The 16458-nt window shown below is 36.3% G+C and overlaps 1 protein-coding gene across 7 annotated transcripts in view; it reads right to left on the reverse strand.

Annotated features, from left to right (window-relative positions):
• Ipk1 (Inositol phosphate kinase 1) overlaps nt 1-16458 on the reverse strand; it is a 794094-nt gene that overhangs the window by 186955 nt on the left and 590681 nt on the right. For all 7 annotated transcript variants that reach the window (XM_081761268.1, XM_081761270.1, XM_081761269.1 and 4 more), the window contains one exon: nt 9623-9673. The gene's annotated coding sequence lies outside the window, so the exon portion shown is untranslated. The remainder of the gene's footprint in view (nt 1-9622; nt 9674-16458) is intronic.

Consider the following 16458-nt stretch of genomic DNA (forward strand, 5'->3'; position numbering starts at 1 on the left):
CCAATTTGCACATGAACTTGATGTTTGCGCGTTGCTCGATTTGTTGAATTGCACCAAAACTGATCACCACACACCCTTCCGTTCAGCTACATTACTCGTACGCTGTCTATTGAGACGTGTTCACACTTGTTACGTTGATTTCATCACCAAAGTCAGAACTACATCAACATTCTGGGAAGTTTTTGACTGCACCTCGTATGTTTCACCTCTGATTTTATTCCTCTATTGCAACCAGAAGTAATACACATCAATTTGCGCTTCCAGTTTCAATATTAACCTCCAAAGACCAGAAACAGTAAGAGATGGCGAGTAATGGCTTTTTAATATGGAATCAGCGTCCGAAGAACAGGTTCTATCTTTGATCTTATTAATCCGTTGCAATCAGTAGTTCTACTTCTACATCTACTTTATCAAGTGTAAATATTGAATTCGTATAGTTTGGTAGTTTCACAGAGAAACAAAAACTAACCTGTTATTAATTTCGGTATACAGCTAGGGTGACCAACCGTCTCGTAAAAACGGGATTGTTCCGTTTTTTCACTACCATTTCCGGTGTCCCGAAAACTTCTCCCGGGACGCCAAATGTCCCGTATTTACGTACATTGGGTACAAAAAACCTTTCGAATCGTTAAAATTTCCTAATTTATATTATTATTTTCTAAGCTATGTGATTATATTGGAATATGTTTAATTACTGAGCAACGTCATTACGACGCTTGCAATACTGGATGTGGTGGCTGCACTGTTTTCTCTCCTAGGCCTCCCCACTTCGCAGACGACAGTGCAAGGGGCTGAAACTCTTCTGTTTTTACTCTCTGTTTCCTGCGGTGGAAGATTGAGGCGCTGTCATCACTACAGTACAGTGTTTCCGTGGTTTGACTGAGATGTAACATACTTCCATTTACGAAAGGTGACCACAAGTATAACTAGAACTATAAAAGTGAAAGTAAAAATAAAACTAGTTGTAAATAAAACTGTTGTTTAAAAGTAAGAAAATGCAAATAAAAGCAGTTGGAATCCGATGCTGAGAGTAATTATAAATCCTGTCGGGGATAGATTTGAGCGCTCATATATTTTTAGTAATATTTTCAAATACTTCATTTTTGTTAGCTGCTGATAGTTACTTATTATCTAATTAATTCCACAACCTTTTCAATAGGTTTCAAACAGTGTAAATTTGCCATTTTTTGTGAGATTCAAAAAGAGAGAGAGAGAACAGAGAGGATAAAAAGTATAGGGGAGCAACCTATCCAGAAATAAAAGGTGTCCCGTTTTTTCTAGTTGACGATTTGGTCACCCTATATACAGCAGATGGCTTAGCCTGTTCATTTGATAGGCGCATTCATACATATTATGGAAAGGAACAGGTTCTTCTGAGGTCTTAAATATCAAGACAATGAAGTTTTTATTTTATTATTTTTTTTAAAGTTTCACTTCATTTCCAATCAAGAGTGAGCTTGTTTGTCTTTTCCTCTCAGAGATCTATTGCTAATTATCTCGGAAACAAGCAATTACAGTAAACGATGTTGCTAGAAGGATATACGTAAGCACTCATGAAATCCAATATTTTGTTCATCGCCAACACATAAGAAGAATGGTTTACGTGTCCTGAACCCAGGGAACTTGGGAGACCAGCTAATGCAAAAGGGCAATCAGTTCATACAATGGTCATGGAAGACATTCCTGGTTGTTTCTTAATGACTTCGATAGCTTATTTGTCAAGGTCTTGGGGTTTCGCTGTAACATTGTCGAGGTCACAAAGATCATCGAAAGACAAATAAAGAACTCTATGTTACATAGAACAACTTTTACACGAAACTTTCAAATAGCACTGCGTTTTACCAAGTAAATCGGCATTTCACAGCTGCAAGAAAATACGTAATTAACATTTATTATTATATATAAGGCTAGATCAATAAACAGTTGCATGGCTGAGGAAAAATGTATTAATAGGAGAGAGAAAATACAAAAAAAAAAAACATTATGTCGATAACTTTTCCACATAATCACAAAATAAATTTAAACATTTACGCAGGACCAACCTTTCTAACCCGGTTTGGTAGAAATCACGTTTCTGCCCATTCAGCCAGTTCTCAACAGCTGTTTTCACATCACAATCTCAAGCGAGCCTTGTTCCAGAGAGGTGCTTCTTCAATGCGTGAAAGAGGAAGTCACTGGGAGCCAGATCTGGGCTATACAGGAGTGGTTCCACACTTTCCACTTGATCTGTTGCAGCAGTGCTTGCATTTGGCGAGTACTATCGGGCCTGGTATTATCATACAAGAGGATACCTTTGCTCAAAGTGCCGGGGCGTTTCCGTCGGATAGCTTCACGTAACCTGGTCAACATTACACAATAACAATCGACAGTTACGAAATAGCCATGCTTCAGATACTCGATCACGTTCACATCACACGAATTTCAGAACATGGTTGCCACAACTTTAGCGACAGATGGTGTAGCCTTAAACTTCTTTCTCGTTGGTGATCTAGCATGTTTTTCTACTCAATACTGGCTCTTTTGCTTGTATGAATGAAGTCATGAAGCCAGGTTTCGTCCCCAGTAATAATGAGATCACGGAAGTTCTGGCCGTCAGCGTGGTGCCACTCCAGAAATGTGAGAACTTTATTAATTTATTATAATTTGCATATCAGTATCAGTGTAGCCATATATGAAGCTATCTAGATTCACATTAGAAAATTTATACCAGACTGGTTTGAGCATGTTATATCCATGCACATTGCTATATTTCTTTATTATACTTAAGGTGCATTATGTCCTATAGCTACAATGTATATTTAAAACAAATTTGTCTTTCAAAAGTAATTGTGCTCCTTTTAATACTTAATAATTAATAAGAGGTCCCAGGGACTTACGTCACTAACTATACACTAAAAATTCACTACACCAGTTGAGGGTTAAGGAGAAAAAGTGAATTCAGATGAACTAGTGGACCACCTACCCGAGGTCAAACCCCCACCCTGCAAGGAACATTGATTTGCGTTTACGAAAGATACTGCTCGTGATACACAGGATGGCCCAAAAGTAGGTATACAGTCCCGTACTCACAAGCTCATGGCATTTTATGCAATTGACTTATTGTTATCTATGCAGGTAGTGACTTAAATTTCTTTATTATTTGTTCTTATTCTCTTTTCACTCATACTTCAAGCTTGGAACAGAACTAATTACCTTAATAAACTAAAATGTCAAACTCGATCAATGCAAGACTGTATATCTACTTTCGCGCCACTCTGTAGTTTCACGTAGGAAATTCAGTCAGCATGGGATCTTCTTTTTACTATGGAATGATAGAACTGATTGCTGAAAATACTAGCAATGAAATTAGGAGACAGAGAGTTCATGGGACATTGGTGACACTGATGGTAGAGAACTGTATGCATTGTTATGACTTGTATATGAAGTATTCCGGGTAGTCAAGGGCGAATTCAGTAAAAGTTAAATGCAATCTGAACGCTCAGAAATAATATTTGAGGTTTCGAGTAACAATACTAAATTGTTCTAAATAGAATTCTCGTGTCTATATGTAGAGTTTGTGGAAGCCATTTCCCTTTCCTTAAGAGAATACACTTTAGAATAAACGGACGCAGGGGCGGACCAAGGGCCGGACGACCTGGGCGACTGCCCGGAGCACCAAAACGAGCCTCAAAAAGTAAATTTTATAATGTGTTTTCCACTGACATTTTTGGTTTATATTCTTGTAAAGCAGCGTCAATTACATCATCTTTTTCCATTCCACCATGGAAAAAGAGAGTTTCATAGTACTAGGGGGGTTGTATCGACAATGGAGACATGGAATGTAGAAGAAAAAGTGGAAGGGGAGTTGATATTGTTTCACGCTTAGCTTTACCGGGGTTTGAGTCCGACCGAAGTCAAAGCTAGGTTCCGCTGAAAATGTTACAGATGCGAGGATTCGTTGGCTGGACTGCCTAAATATTACTTCACCTCCTACTTCACTCCAAGATCAACCCCTCTCCGAACGGATTCCAGGACTTTGGAGAAAGGAAAGTCTTAAAAGTGGAATTTAAAGAAAATGTAAACGCTAAATAAAATGTCTTGCTCCGTCTACTTTCACATGCTGCATGGCTGAAATATATTCACGCTAATGCAATTTGATTGGGATAACCTAGCTGACCATCTCTCAAGAAGCAAGTTAATTCTTAGAGATTTAAGAATTCAGTTGCTGCCTGATGCAATTTTAGACTTTACTAAAAATATTTTAAAAATCAAAATAAAATCTAGTATTTAAATGAGTGATTTTGGTGAATGGCGTAAGTGATAGTCAGCTCAACTGTCTCCAAACACACTAATATTATCGAGTCAATAAATAAATAAATAAATAAATAAAAGATTACTAAGTTAGCAAACGTAAAGAAGTTACAGATGTTTTACATAAATGGCAACAGTTAGAAATTTGATAACGGAAATAAACTTTTAATGACTAAATAGAAACTCGAATGTGAATATTAAATGGGTTAACAATAATTTTAATTTCCTTTTTCTTGAAACAACAACAAAGAAATTTAGAGCTAAAAATAAGTACGGTTACATAACAGGATTTTTTTTAGAAATAATTATCGTGACTGAAAATGGTAGTAACAATTACATTCTTGCAATCTGTTTGTCTAATTTGCCAAGAAAAATGAATTTGTTATCTTGTTTCAGTACAAGAATATTATTCAAACTACATTCACAATATCAGGCATTAAAAATTCTTTTTGACACCTTATTGAATTAAATTGACTTTGATCGACTTTTACGAGATAGCACATTGATACTCAGGTAATAGAGTTACACGTAAAATGATTTATTTCAAACAAATACCATTTATTTAAAAATAATAAAAAGAGAAAAACGATGAAAGGAGAAAAATACTTGAGTAATTTAGAGGTTGTAGATACTTCTGAATTTCTATGCAGTCATGACTTGCTAAATGAGCGAAATCTTGAAAATCTATGAGGGATGGATAGAATTGAAGTGCACTTACAATTGTTTATAGCGGGCTATGTTCTTTGTGAACTTTTCCCAGGCAATGAATGTTACTCAATTTTATATATGTCACTTTTTTAAAATGATAATGGAGAGGCAACAGTATATACACTTATTTTTGATTTCTTAGGAACGACACCGCCTCGCCAAGCAGTCGGCCTTTGTTGAAAGTAGTGTCTAGGAGATTAGATTGTTTTGCTATGTACAGTCCTTGCCAAATCATTCATTTCGGCAGGGTTTGTGAATACATTTGGACACTGAAAACAATCGAATGGACGCTTTCTCATAAATTTCCCTAAATTGACTTTGATATGGTTTAATTACAAATGTTAGATTACTTCTAATACTTGATAAAACCTGTTATTAAACTTTAGTGTTCAGCTTTTGTAGAAATTCATGAGATACAGTTTTATGAATGTTATGGACTTCAACTACTAGGACCTACATAAAAAGAGTTGTTTATATTGCTGTGCGTAAAACACGTTCAGCATGTGAAATATATTTATTGGTATTTCACGTTATTAGAACAGATTGTTACATAGTTGGATATACGGTAGAATGACTCCTGATGTTATTGATATAACAAAACAATTTAAAATATAGCAGTAATCATGTCACCATTAGTATATATATATATATCGGTACAATAATAATAATAATAAATACAATGTAACTGATACCATATGTATATTTTTAAGTACTAAATATATCTATATCATGTATTTGAATATTATTTTTTTTTCTTTTTGAAAAAATGAATTTAAAATATTAAAATCACTAATAAAATTAAAATATGGGCTAGGACTTCGGGGGCGCCAAAAAGTCACTTTGCCCGCGTAAAAATTTTGGCTTGTTCCGCCCCTGAATGGACGTTTATTTTACCATTCAGACTGCATTTCCGAGAAACAAACTTTGGTTGAGATCGTCCTTCCTATCCAGAACGCCTTGCATATTGTAGGAGTTTTGAAGAATGCTCAACTTAACAGAAACAAAATGTAGGATGAATTGCATGGATCTTCTATTTAACTACTGTCATCAAATTTCAATTTCCGAACATCAAAGTAGAATTGAAACATTTCTGCCAAATTTAGGCATAAAAGTAAGATGTAAGTAGTTGGATTTTCCCAGCATCTCCTCTGTGTATGGAACGATACAAAAACTCTGTGTATGTCAGGGTTAATGGTACAAACAAGCTAATTTCACTATGACATGCATATGAATCAGTGCTTGCTGCGTAGTCGAAATGTTGCAGAGCGAGTTTTGAATGTTGGTATCTATTCTTGCAGCCCACACAAGAATGATATATGTTCTACATTATTCGCTGGACGAGTATGAGTTCATGGTATGTACTGGCCTTTATATTTCATCCTCTTACTGTTGGTATATAGTGAAAGGCATGTAAACCTTCTAAATAAAACCCAAATGCTAAATGTTCGGAAGATTAAACAAAAATTCCATTCTGTGCCAATTCATAGGCAAGTTCTGATCAGGGGTGGATCCACAGGGAGGACGATCGGGGCGATCGCCCTCCCAGAAGAGGAAAGTTCCTTATTTTATATATAAATAAAACCCATCCCAGAGTTTGGAGCTCTTAAAAGTAGCTCTAAGTAGCAGTATTACAAACCACCGCCCCCCGAAGTCCGTACTGGATCCGCCCCTGGTTCTGATCCCCGGTGCAGTACTACTTGTTTGGAGTAGGCCTACTACAAATTCAAAGATAACTTAGGATGCCATTTAAGCTAGGGTGACCAGACGTACTGATTTTCGCAGTACAGTAGCGCCTACTGTTTTTCAAAGAGTTGTCCTGCGTGTTGCGAAGACGCCTAGAAAATCGAAAAAATGTCCTCCTTTTTTGAATGTCCTACGAAATGTCCTATTTTTTGTTCACAAAATTTTGAATCGCAGGCACTCTCATCCTGAATGATCAACCGCTGTTATTTTTAAAACTCCTTAAAGGATTAGGGCAGGAGAACAATGAACAAACATCCGTTTTTACTGAGAAGGGCTTGTTGAGATATCGGTAAGGTAGGAAATGTCTCTTTTTCAACTTACGACATTGATGTTAACCAAGTTAAGTAGAACTTCTCTCGTGAAAGTCTAAATTTTCCCTCAATGCTTAAAATAATCACACGCTCCGAAAATCGATTTAAAAAAATAAATTTTAGCCCCACAAGAAGTTTCACTGTACGTTCATCAAAATAAACCACTTTGTCATTCATCAAAGCATTTGGAGTTGTGTTGAATTCTGGAATACTTTTGTTCAGTACTTTTGTTTTTCTTAAAAAAAAAAAAAAAACGAATGATTAACTTAAGATTAACGTTAAATGAAATAAGGACATGAGTATTGCTGACACAGTCAGTAAACTATCATATACTATTGTATTTGTGTTCTACTTTTCGCTTGACAGAATGTGATCACCTTAATTTAAGCAGGAGGTTCCATCTTTATATACAGGGTGTCCCAGAAGGAAAGGGCAATATTTTGGGAAATTGTATGGGCGATTCTAAGCAAAAAAGTTCATATGATCACGGGTCCTAATCTCAATGGTTTGAGAGCTACAGGTTGTGAACCAGTTTTGACTTTATGTTGCGTATTCCTTACCTGTATTTACTCTACAGAGGTGAGACATGGCGAATTCGAAAGGTGATGGAATGGCTTTTTGAACGGCATGCAACATGTGGCAGTGACACCTTTGGAAGGGAAGCTATTGGGAAAAATCTGGAAAATTTAGGGTTATTTAAAGAAATTGGATGGCAACACTGATCCCCAAATATCTTAACCAAGAAAAGCACCTTAAACTACAATCATCCAAAAATATTCAGAATCACTGGAATAATTGGAATTTTTCGTACGTTTCTCATACCAATCACGTATTGGTCAGAAAATGTACCGAAATGCAGCTAATTTTGGACAGTGACGTAGGGGTGATCGGCGAGAGGACTCCACAAGTAAAATCTCTTAAATCATTCTATAATTTCAACAGAAATCATTTGACTACGGTACCAAAGTCTCTCCAGCGTTGCAATGAAACAAGTGAGTATACGAGTTTCACATCGTTGAAATTATAAAAGATTTTCAAACTATAGGAATCCAATTGAAACCAGAAGCGGGATCTGATGCCATTTTTGGTCTGATATCTGTCTAGAGACAGACACAGCTTTCTTCCAGGAAGTGTTGTCTTGGAGGAGAGCAAAATGAAATGTGAAGGGCTTGGCGTTAAACTTAAGTTATTCATTGCCAACCATTCAGATACACAACAGCAGGGACCCCACGCACCAGAGGTAAACACTCTTATCATTGAGTCACCGTGCCCACGATTTAAGCCAGGAACAAACCCTGGACAAACAGGGAAATGAAAAGAGTTGTTCACATCCTTATCATGCATAGCATAGCTTGGAAAAAGAGAATTATTATTAACAAAGGAACCAAGTTTCAGTGCTACTGAAAAGAAACACAGCGTTTGTAAAACTCACTGTTGTGGTTCTGTTGTTCGACTTTGAAACTATGTTATGCATAACGATTGAAATCTTACAAAACGACTCGCTCCGTCCGTCTGTCAAGAGGTATCAGAGCAAAAAGAACCACTGACTGATTTGTATTTACGCCTTTTGTCAGCAGTGACGATATATAGGATGACATAGACCCGGCTTCGATTCCCGATGGGAGCTCACGTGGTTTGGGTTCCACGTTAATCAGTAGATCCACGTCTCATATAGCATCTCTGCTGAATGGGACTTTAAACTAAAAATCAACTCAACAACTCATATACGACGACATCTATAATTTCAAGTTGAATATGAATTGCTGTAGTACATTCGATGATTTCCCATCAGTAATCAAACCCTGGGACCTCGTGTACAAAAACACACACACTAGCCACTAGACAAGCACGGAGGGAAGCAAAAACAGTCAGACACAGCAATTAAAAAATGGATTCTGCTCTCATCCTATTATTGCAATCTGGTTTGAATACCGGATCATTGTAGTTTGTAGGGGGCTGCGGTGGCTCAGTGGTAGAGCGTGGATCCTAGGTTCGATCCCAGCTCGCGCCAATTGAACTTTGTGGTAGACAAACACTGTGTGAGTGGGTTTTCTCGGGGTTCTTCCGTTTCCTCCCTCTTTCTTCATTCCATCATTTTATTTATTTTTCCTCATCACCGTCTCCTTTAGCCTAGGTGGCATAAATGTGGGACGTAACACTTAAAAATGTCATTTCATTTCATTGTAGTTTGTAAATCTACCATAATTTTCATTTCTTTGTTTGTTTTTATGATAAAATGGTCCATCGCTTATTACTTCTTTGTCTTTATAATTTCATCGTTGTGGATAAGGTGGCTCAGTGGTAAAGCGTTCACCTCTGGTGCGAGAGAGTTCTGGTTCTACACCAGACTACGTGGACTTGTGAAAGACAACATTCTGTCAGTGTGTTTTCTCGAGATTCTACCGTTTTTTTCCGACACTCTCATTACGCCAAGTACATCCACTCCAATTGAGAAAACTACTTAATCACATATCATAGCTACGCAAAATGCAAATATCAAAGAGTAAAAGTACTACAACAAATATTTAAAATGTTATGCAACAAGAGAAAATGTAAAATATACTACTCACTCAATTGTTTGGAGTTTTTCGATTAGTGATGTTATTCTTTGGTGATCGTCACTGAAACGAGAACAGACAAGACCAAAAGTTAATTTAATTGTCCTCATGAACGACAGCTTACATAAAGATTTTCCATTAAAGAATTCAGATTTACCAGTTCTAGAGCTCTGAAAGGGATGCGTGACTACCGTTACGTCTTTAACTAAAAGTAATGTCAGGTAGCAAAAACAATTTATTATTTGATTCGAGTTTAAGGTCGGTTTAAAGTACTGAGGCTGCATCACATGGCATCTGCTACTTCAAGTAAAATTCGAACCATAACTGTCTTTAGCCGCAGGAAGTATCCCATCTGGAATCAAACCTAGAACCAAAGTACAGTTAGCCACTTAGTCTAGAAGAGAGAACCATTACGTGCCGTAAGATAATGCATTAATTAATCTTTTTGTTTCAAGTGTACCTGAAAAGTTTCATATCGCTTTGTGATGATGATAAAATTTCGACAGATGCTTGCTCCTCCATCGCTTCTTATTGTCACTTTAACTTACAACAACCTCCCACTCATCACAGAAATAAATAAAACAAGCTCCTCAGCTGACCACGCAATCAAGAAAATCTTATTGCTAATCCGATACATGTAGTTATTTGGTAATTTGAATAGTAAATGACGAAATTACGAATACATTCTTCTGCACAGTACAAAAGGACCATCCATTCTGCAACCGAATATTAGCCAAGACACAAACAGGAACATTGATGAGTGCCATTTATTCAATGTTGTTAATACGAGTGGATATTTGCGTCAGTAATACATAAAGTAAATAACAGCAAATCTAAAGTGAAATATGAACAATGTCTCGAAATACCTTGCAGACAAGATACTTGAAACTATTCACAGTTCTCTAATTGAGACGAAGAACCTAAATACCTTTTATCTTCTTGCTGAGAAGTAAACGAACAACTTGGCTGCTGAGACATCTCGGCTGTTAGAAGTCAGCTTGGATATTGTATTACAGCTGGTTGCGTAGCAAAACTTTTGAAATTCACACTTCAGAATACATTATTTAATTGATTACCGTGTGTTCAACTCAATTTCAAAAGAAATTCGAAAGAAAATCTTCTCTAAATGATAGCTTTCTCTCGTTCCTTGAGACACCGACCAGTTTGTGGTTGCTGCTGAGAACAAATGTACATTGAACGATTAAGTGACCTGCAATTAACACAGTGTTTGGCAGACACAGCAAACCATACGACGAAGGTCATTTATATTTGTCTCTGATAATTTGCAAAAGAATTTGAACAATGGAAGCTGTACATGTTATATACACAATCCAACAATATTGACATTACGCCTTTGAACTTAAACAATACAGAAAAAAGGAAAAACACCGATATTCCCAGAATACAATATATACGAACTAGGAACATGAACTGAAATCAAGGCCATTATCAAACACATTAAATGCATGTTTTGTAACGCATTCTGAAGAAAGAATTTGGACTGCAATAGATGTTTTTTCTTAGAGTCAGTAAAATTACAAAGGAATTGTATGAAACATATTATCAACCACTTACAAGACATAGTTTCCTTTGTATTCGATATTACGAAAAAATGTCATATCTGCAAATGCTTCTATAATTATTCATTCTCTGATTACAAATAATAAACTGATATTTTTTCGGTAAACAGCGAATCAGATGACGCAGTTTAACTAGATGAGTAATAAGCCGAATCAATCCGCAATATCATTATTTCTAGTCTTCACTCAAGTCTGATGCTTATTACTCTAACAACAGAAGTGGGTGAGTTCACCACGAAAGTGAGCCGAACTGATTCGTGCATTTGAAAGAACTAATTGAACTGTAGGCCTAAATCACATTGTAAAGAAAAAAACTCATTTGGACTCCGTTTTATTTTTTAAAAAAAAATCGCTCTCAAACATTTTCATCAAATCTCGAAAACAACACTCCACATAGAAATTTCGAACACTGCACAATGAAGCATTTCTAGCTGTTGCGATTCACAGCAAATTTGTAAGTGCAGGCAAAGAAACTTAACACACTAAAGACGAATCACTTAGCGCTTGGTGATCGTGGTTAAGTAGTCAACGCGTTCGACTAGTAATCTGGTGGTTCTTGGATCGGAACCATGGTGTATTTTTTTTTTACTTTAGAATTTTTGGTGGCGATTGATCGGCGATGACACACGTTTTCTTAAGATATTTGAATATTTGGATTTTAATATTTGAATTATCAAATTTTCAGTAATAATAATAATAATAATAATAATAATAATAATAATAATAATAATAATAATAATAATAATAATAATCTTATAACAGATGAAAAGTTAGGAGCTCATTATCGCACAAGTCAGAAATGGAGTGGGTCAAATGGATCAAGTTTTCTGAGTGGGTAGTGGGTCAACAGCATGTGACCCACTGTGACCACCACCCACCATGACCCACTGTGACCCACCGACTCACTCTGACCTACCGACCCACTCTGCTTACTGCATTGTAGAAAATATCTTTTGAACACAGGTGAATTTGTCTACGTTTTACTTTCAAGTACTTCATTCCCTTCCTCTTCCATTTGTTTCTGTCTGCTTACCTGAGATGAGTACAGCTAAGTGAAAAAAGAACTTCAGATACTTTTGGATATTGATTTGTGTAATTGTAGTAATAGCAATAGGACTTACACTACTACTTGGCTTGGCTCTCAAAGCACACAGCCTAAGAGTTTTAGAGGAGCTAAATACTGAAAAAAAACACATTTTTGAATCACTGTAATATACAGGGTGGCCCAAAAGTAGGTATACAGTCCCGTACTAATCAATTCATTGTTTTTTCATATAATTTCTTATTGTTATCCATCAGGTAGACTTACTTTCTGTATCATTTGTTCTGAATGTCTTTTTACTTACATCTTAAGCTCGGAACAGCCGAGGAAAATAAACCTATAAGCTAGAATGTTATACTTGATCAATGCAGGGGTGTATACCTACTTTTGGGCCACCCTGTATAATTATTATATAAAATATTGAATGTAAGTATGTGTGAATGATCATCACGCCCAAATTGCAAAGTCTAATGAAATGACTTTTGGTATAGTTAGGCCTTAATCTAAACTTGGATGTTATCATATCGCTTTCATTGTAATACATATCCTAAGGAGGTAGTGGGAATCCGAATTTTTGCGAAAGAAAATTTAGTATCTTGCAAGCCGTAACCCTTCCCAGCCCGAATTTTCTGGGGTGTTGGAAAAACATTTGTTCACAGTATTTCCTTTTGCAATGATGCCACGTCATAGGTCCCCTGTTTTGCTTCACCGCGAGTAAGTAGAGGTACCAAATTATGAGATTGACCCGAAAGAAGAGCGTTATGATTATATGGGGAAACTGCATGAATTAATATTAGATTTATGATTATAAAAAGTTAGTGATTCCAAATGTTATCATCGGGCTGAGCTAAAATTCAGTATATTAACTCTTTATTGAAATAAACAAAATGTGTCGTTGCATTTTTTAAAATTCTCCTTTATAGGGGGGTACTTTCTATATATGGAAAATTGGTAGTGGATTGATTTGTAAAAATAATCGAAAATGATCGATATTAGTTGAGAAAAAATTCAGAAACAAAAAATACAGTTTTTCGATTCATATATCCATTGCTTGCTACTATAATAATTGCTGAAGCTTATGCTTATTATACAGAGCGCTTAGAGCACAGAGCAATCAACCCGTAAAGTTGTGAGAAAAATATACATAAAATTTGTACTGTAAGCTTAATTACACGGAAATTTTAAGTTTGGACTGTACGCATAGTTATATGAAAAATTTACACTTTCTTTCCTTTACGTTGGTCTACTTACCTTGATTTGGGACTTTCAAATTTCATCCTTTTTCCACTGAAAGTATCAATAATTCAACAAGAAAATAATTATACTATGATAATTGAATTGAAATTAATCGTAATTTTGCCCATGACAAAACACTTTACCATTTTATATCGTAAAGGTCAGATCCACCGTTATTGTAACAGAGTGGTGCTTGAGCGATTGATCGTAGAAATTCAAACTCCTTTTAGTTAGAATTTCACAACCTGGATTTATTACAAGTGTAAACTCTTTAGTCAGAAGAGAAGAGGCCGTGGATCATCTGTCATAGTTGATGACGGTGGTTCAGAATAGGTGAGACTGGTTTGTGGTGGGTGAGAGTGGGTCACAGTGGGTGGTGGGTCATGGTGGGTCGTGGGTAGAGAGAGTCACGGTGGGACGTGGGACAAGTTTTCATTGACTCACGCCAACTCTGGATCAGGTCATACCATTACAAGCAGAAATGTGACATTTGGCGAGAATATTGCGGTTTTGTTTAGTGTTGCTCACGAAAAGAGGAATTTCTCATCCCTTTTCTAAACCAAAACAAAATCGAGACGAGAATTAGCATTTCAAATTCGAGACGGGACAAGGCTAACTCAAATTATCGTCTCGCTTTGAAGATGAGAATCGAGACGAGACGAGACGAAAAGTATCGTAAAAATGTCTCGTCTTACATAGGGATTACCTTGGTGTCCTCTTACGACCCCAGTGGTAAACAATATTTTTTCTTTATCTTTATTATTTATCTTTTTTTTTTTTACATAACAGCAAACAATATTTTGTGTTTAATATATTAAAACACACTGGGAAAAATAAAACAAGACCAGACTTTTAGATACGCACGTTTATTCCAGAAATATGATACATTAAAAATCTCTGAAGTCCCAAAAAGACCCCAAAGTACTACACAAGGGTTAATATGAACTGTCTAGAGGTATAAAACACCAAGATGTTGAAACAATGTTTCTTAACCCTCCCGCTTGTCTGGTGAATAGCGTGGCGTTTGATTCCCGGTAAGAGTACTGAATGTGTTGCGATAGTTCAGATTCCACCTCAAACTGTTTGATATACTATCGGGGCTTAATTTCAACACACAAACAAACAAACAAGAAATACAATTGAATATTTTTCCGATATAAAATTCTTATCACTTTTTAAAATTAAGTTACGAGTGGAAGAATCAATCGGCAGGGCATTCCATTCCGCTCTCTCAGAGGCAACACTTGAAATTGTGCCACGAATTGTAATATGAAGGCCAGTACCTTGAGTGGAACGGTGGAAATGCTTTGCACAGTGGCCAAGTCATATTTGATAATGAAAGGAATGATGTGGAACAATGACGCAAACATTATCCAGGAATTAATGCCTGCAACACAAAGTGGGACTTCACGGGTGTTTGCCTGTTGTAATGAACAACATTGTATTTTTTTGTCCTCTGTTAAGACTCTCAAGGCAAACTGCTTCATATGGAAGCTTTTCCACTACACACGCATACGCTTCTAACTTATATAAAATAATAATAATAATACTAATAATTATAATACTAAAAAACTAAAACCAGCCAAAACCGACAATATTCTCTACGTCTGCAAAAATATTACTTTTTTTTAAAAAAAAAATAAGGAAAAGTTTACAGGTTCTCTTTGAGAGCCGTGCTTTTCTGCCTAGTTATCGTTTCACCGTAGCTAACGATTTTTCCGGTTTGAAGCAAAAACAATGGTGAAATTCCCGGAAGTAGATTTCAATGACGTCATTGTGCATTAGCAACATAGACAGAAAAGTTGCTAACTTCATACGAGAGAGGAGTACATAAGGTACAGAAACAAAATTCTTTTCGTTCCATTAAAGATTAAATCATTATTGTGATTGAAGTAGAGGGAGAATTTTTTAGCTTTTACGCGTACTTCAGATTAATTTCTTTTCTTTCTTTTTTTAATGATAGAACATTGTCAAAAATGTTCCTCTCGCTACAATCCAAACTCCTTTAATGAGAAGTTACCAGGGTAAGGGCAATCCTGTTGCAATAATGTAAACACACTTTGGGGGAGATGGCTGAAATTCAGCGTAAATATAGAAGATAATACGTTGATTCTATATTTTAAAAGCAAATTGTTCTAAAATGGATTAAACACAGTCAAAAATAGCACGAAACATTGACATTAACGTCAATGCAAAATCAATGAATAATAAACAATTCCTCCACTTATCTCTAAAACCAAAAGAGGGAGATGGCTGAAAAAAAAATGAATGAAGTTTTAGGTCCGACGGTTATGCCGGGTAGGCTAAAGGAGACGATGATGATGATAAATGAAAGAAATGGTGGAATGAAGAAAGTTGGAGAAAACGGGAGAACCCCGAGGAAACCCATGCACACGGTGTTTGTTCATCACAAAATTCACCTGGTGCGAGCTGGGATCAAACTAGGGACCCCATGCACCAGAGGTGAGCGCTCTACCACTGAGGGAGATAATAATAATAATAATAATAATAATAATAATAATAATAATAATAATAATAATAATAATAAAAACCAGTTGAGAATGCTCCAAGAGCATTGCCAGAACGAACTTCTCTTTGGCTTACGATTCCCGAGGTATGTTTCCTTAAATATCTCGAAATTCGAACTTCTCGGTCAATATCTGGAGAACGGTAGCCAGTTGGCCAGTGGCCACCGGTTACTGTTTGGTACCAAAATGTTTCCCATACTCTTAGGTATTGATCAACAATCTAATCTCTCTATGACTTACGGTTCCCGAGATATGGCTCCTTAAATCTCCCGAAATCGGAACTATTTTTTGACCAATAACTCGGAAACGATAAGTCATAGAGAGATAATATTGGTGTTGATCAATTCCCTTAGAGGATGGTAAACATTTTGGTAACGATATTCACTGATGGTCACTGGCCAAACCAGTGTCCAGTTGGACAGTGGCCACCGGTTACTATTTTGTACCAAAATATTCACCATC

Source organism: Thermobia domestica, chromosome 6 (assembly GCF_964235325.1).
Source record: "Thermobia domestica chromosome 6, izTheDome1.hap1.1, whole genome shotgun sequence".
Lineage (NCBI taxonomy): Eukaryota > Metazoa > Arthropoda > Insecta > Zygentoma > Lepismatidae > Thermobia > Thermobia domestica.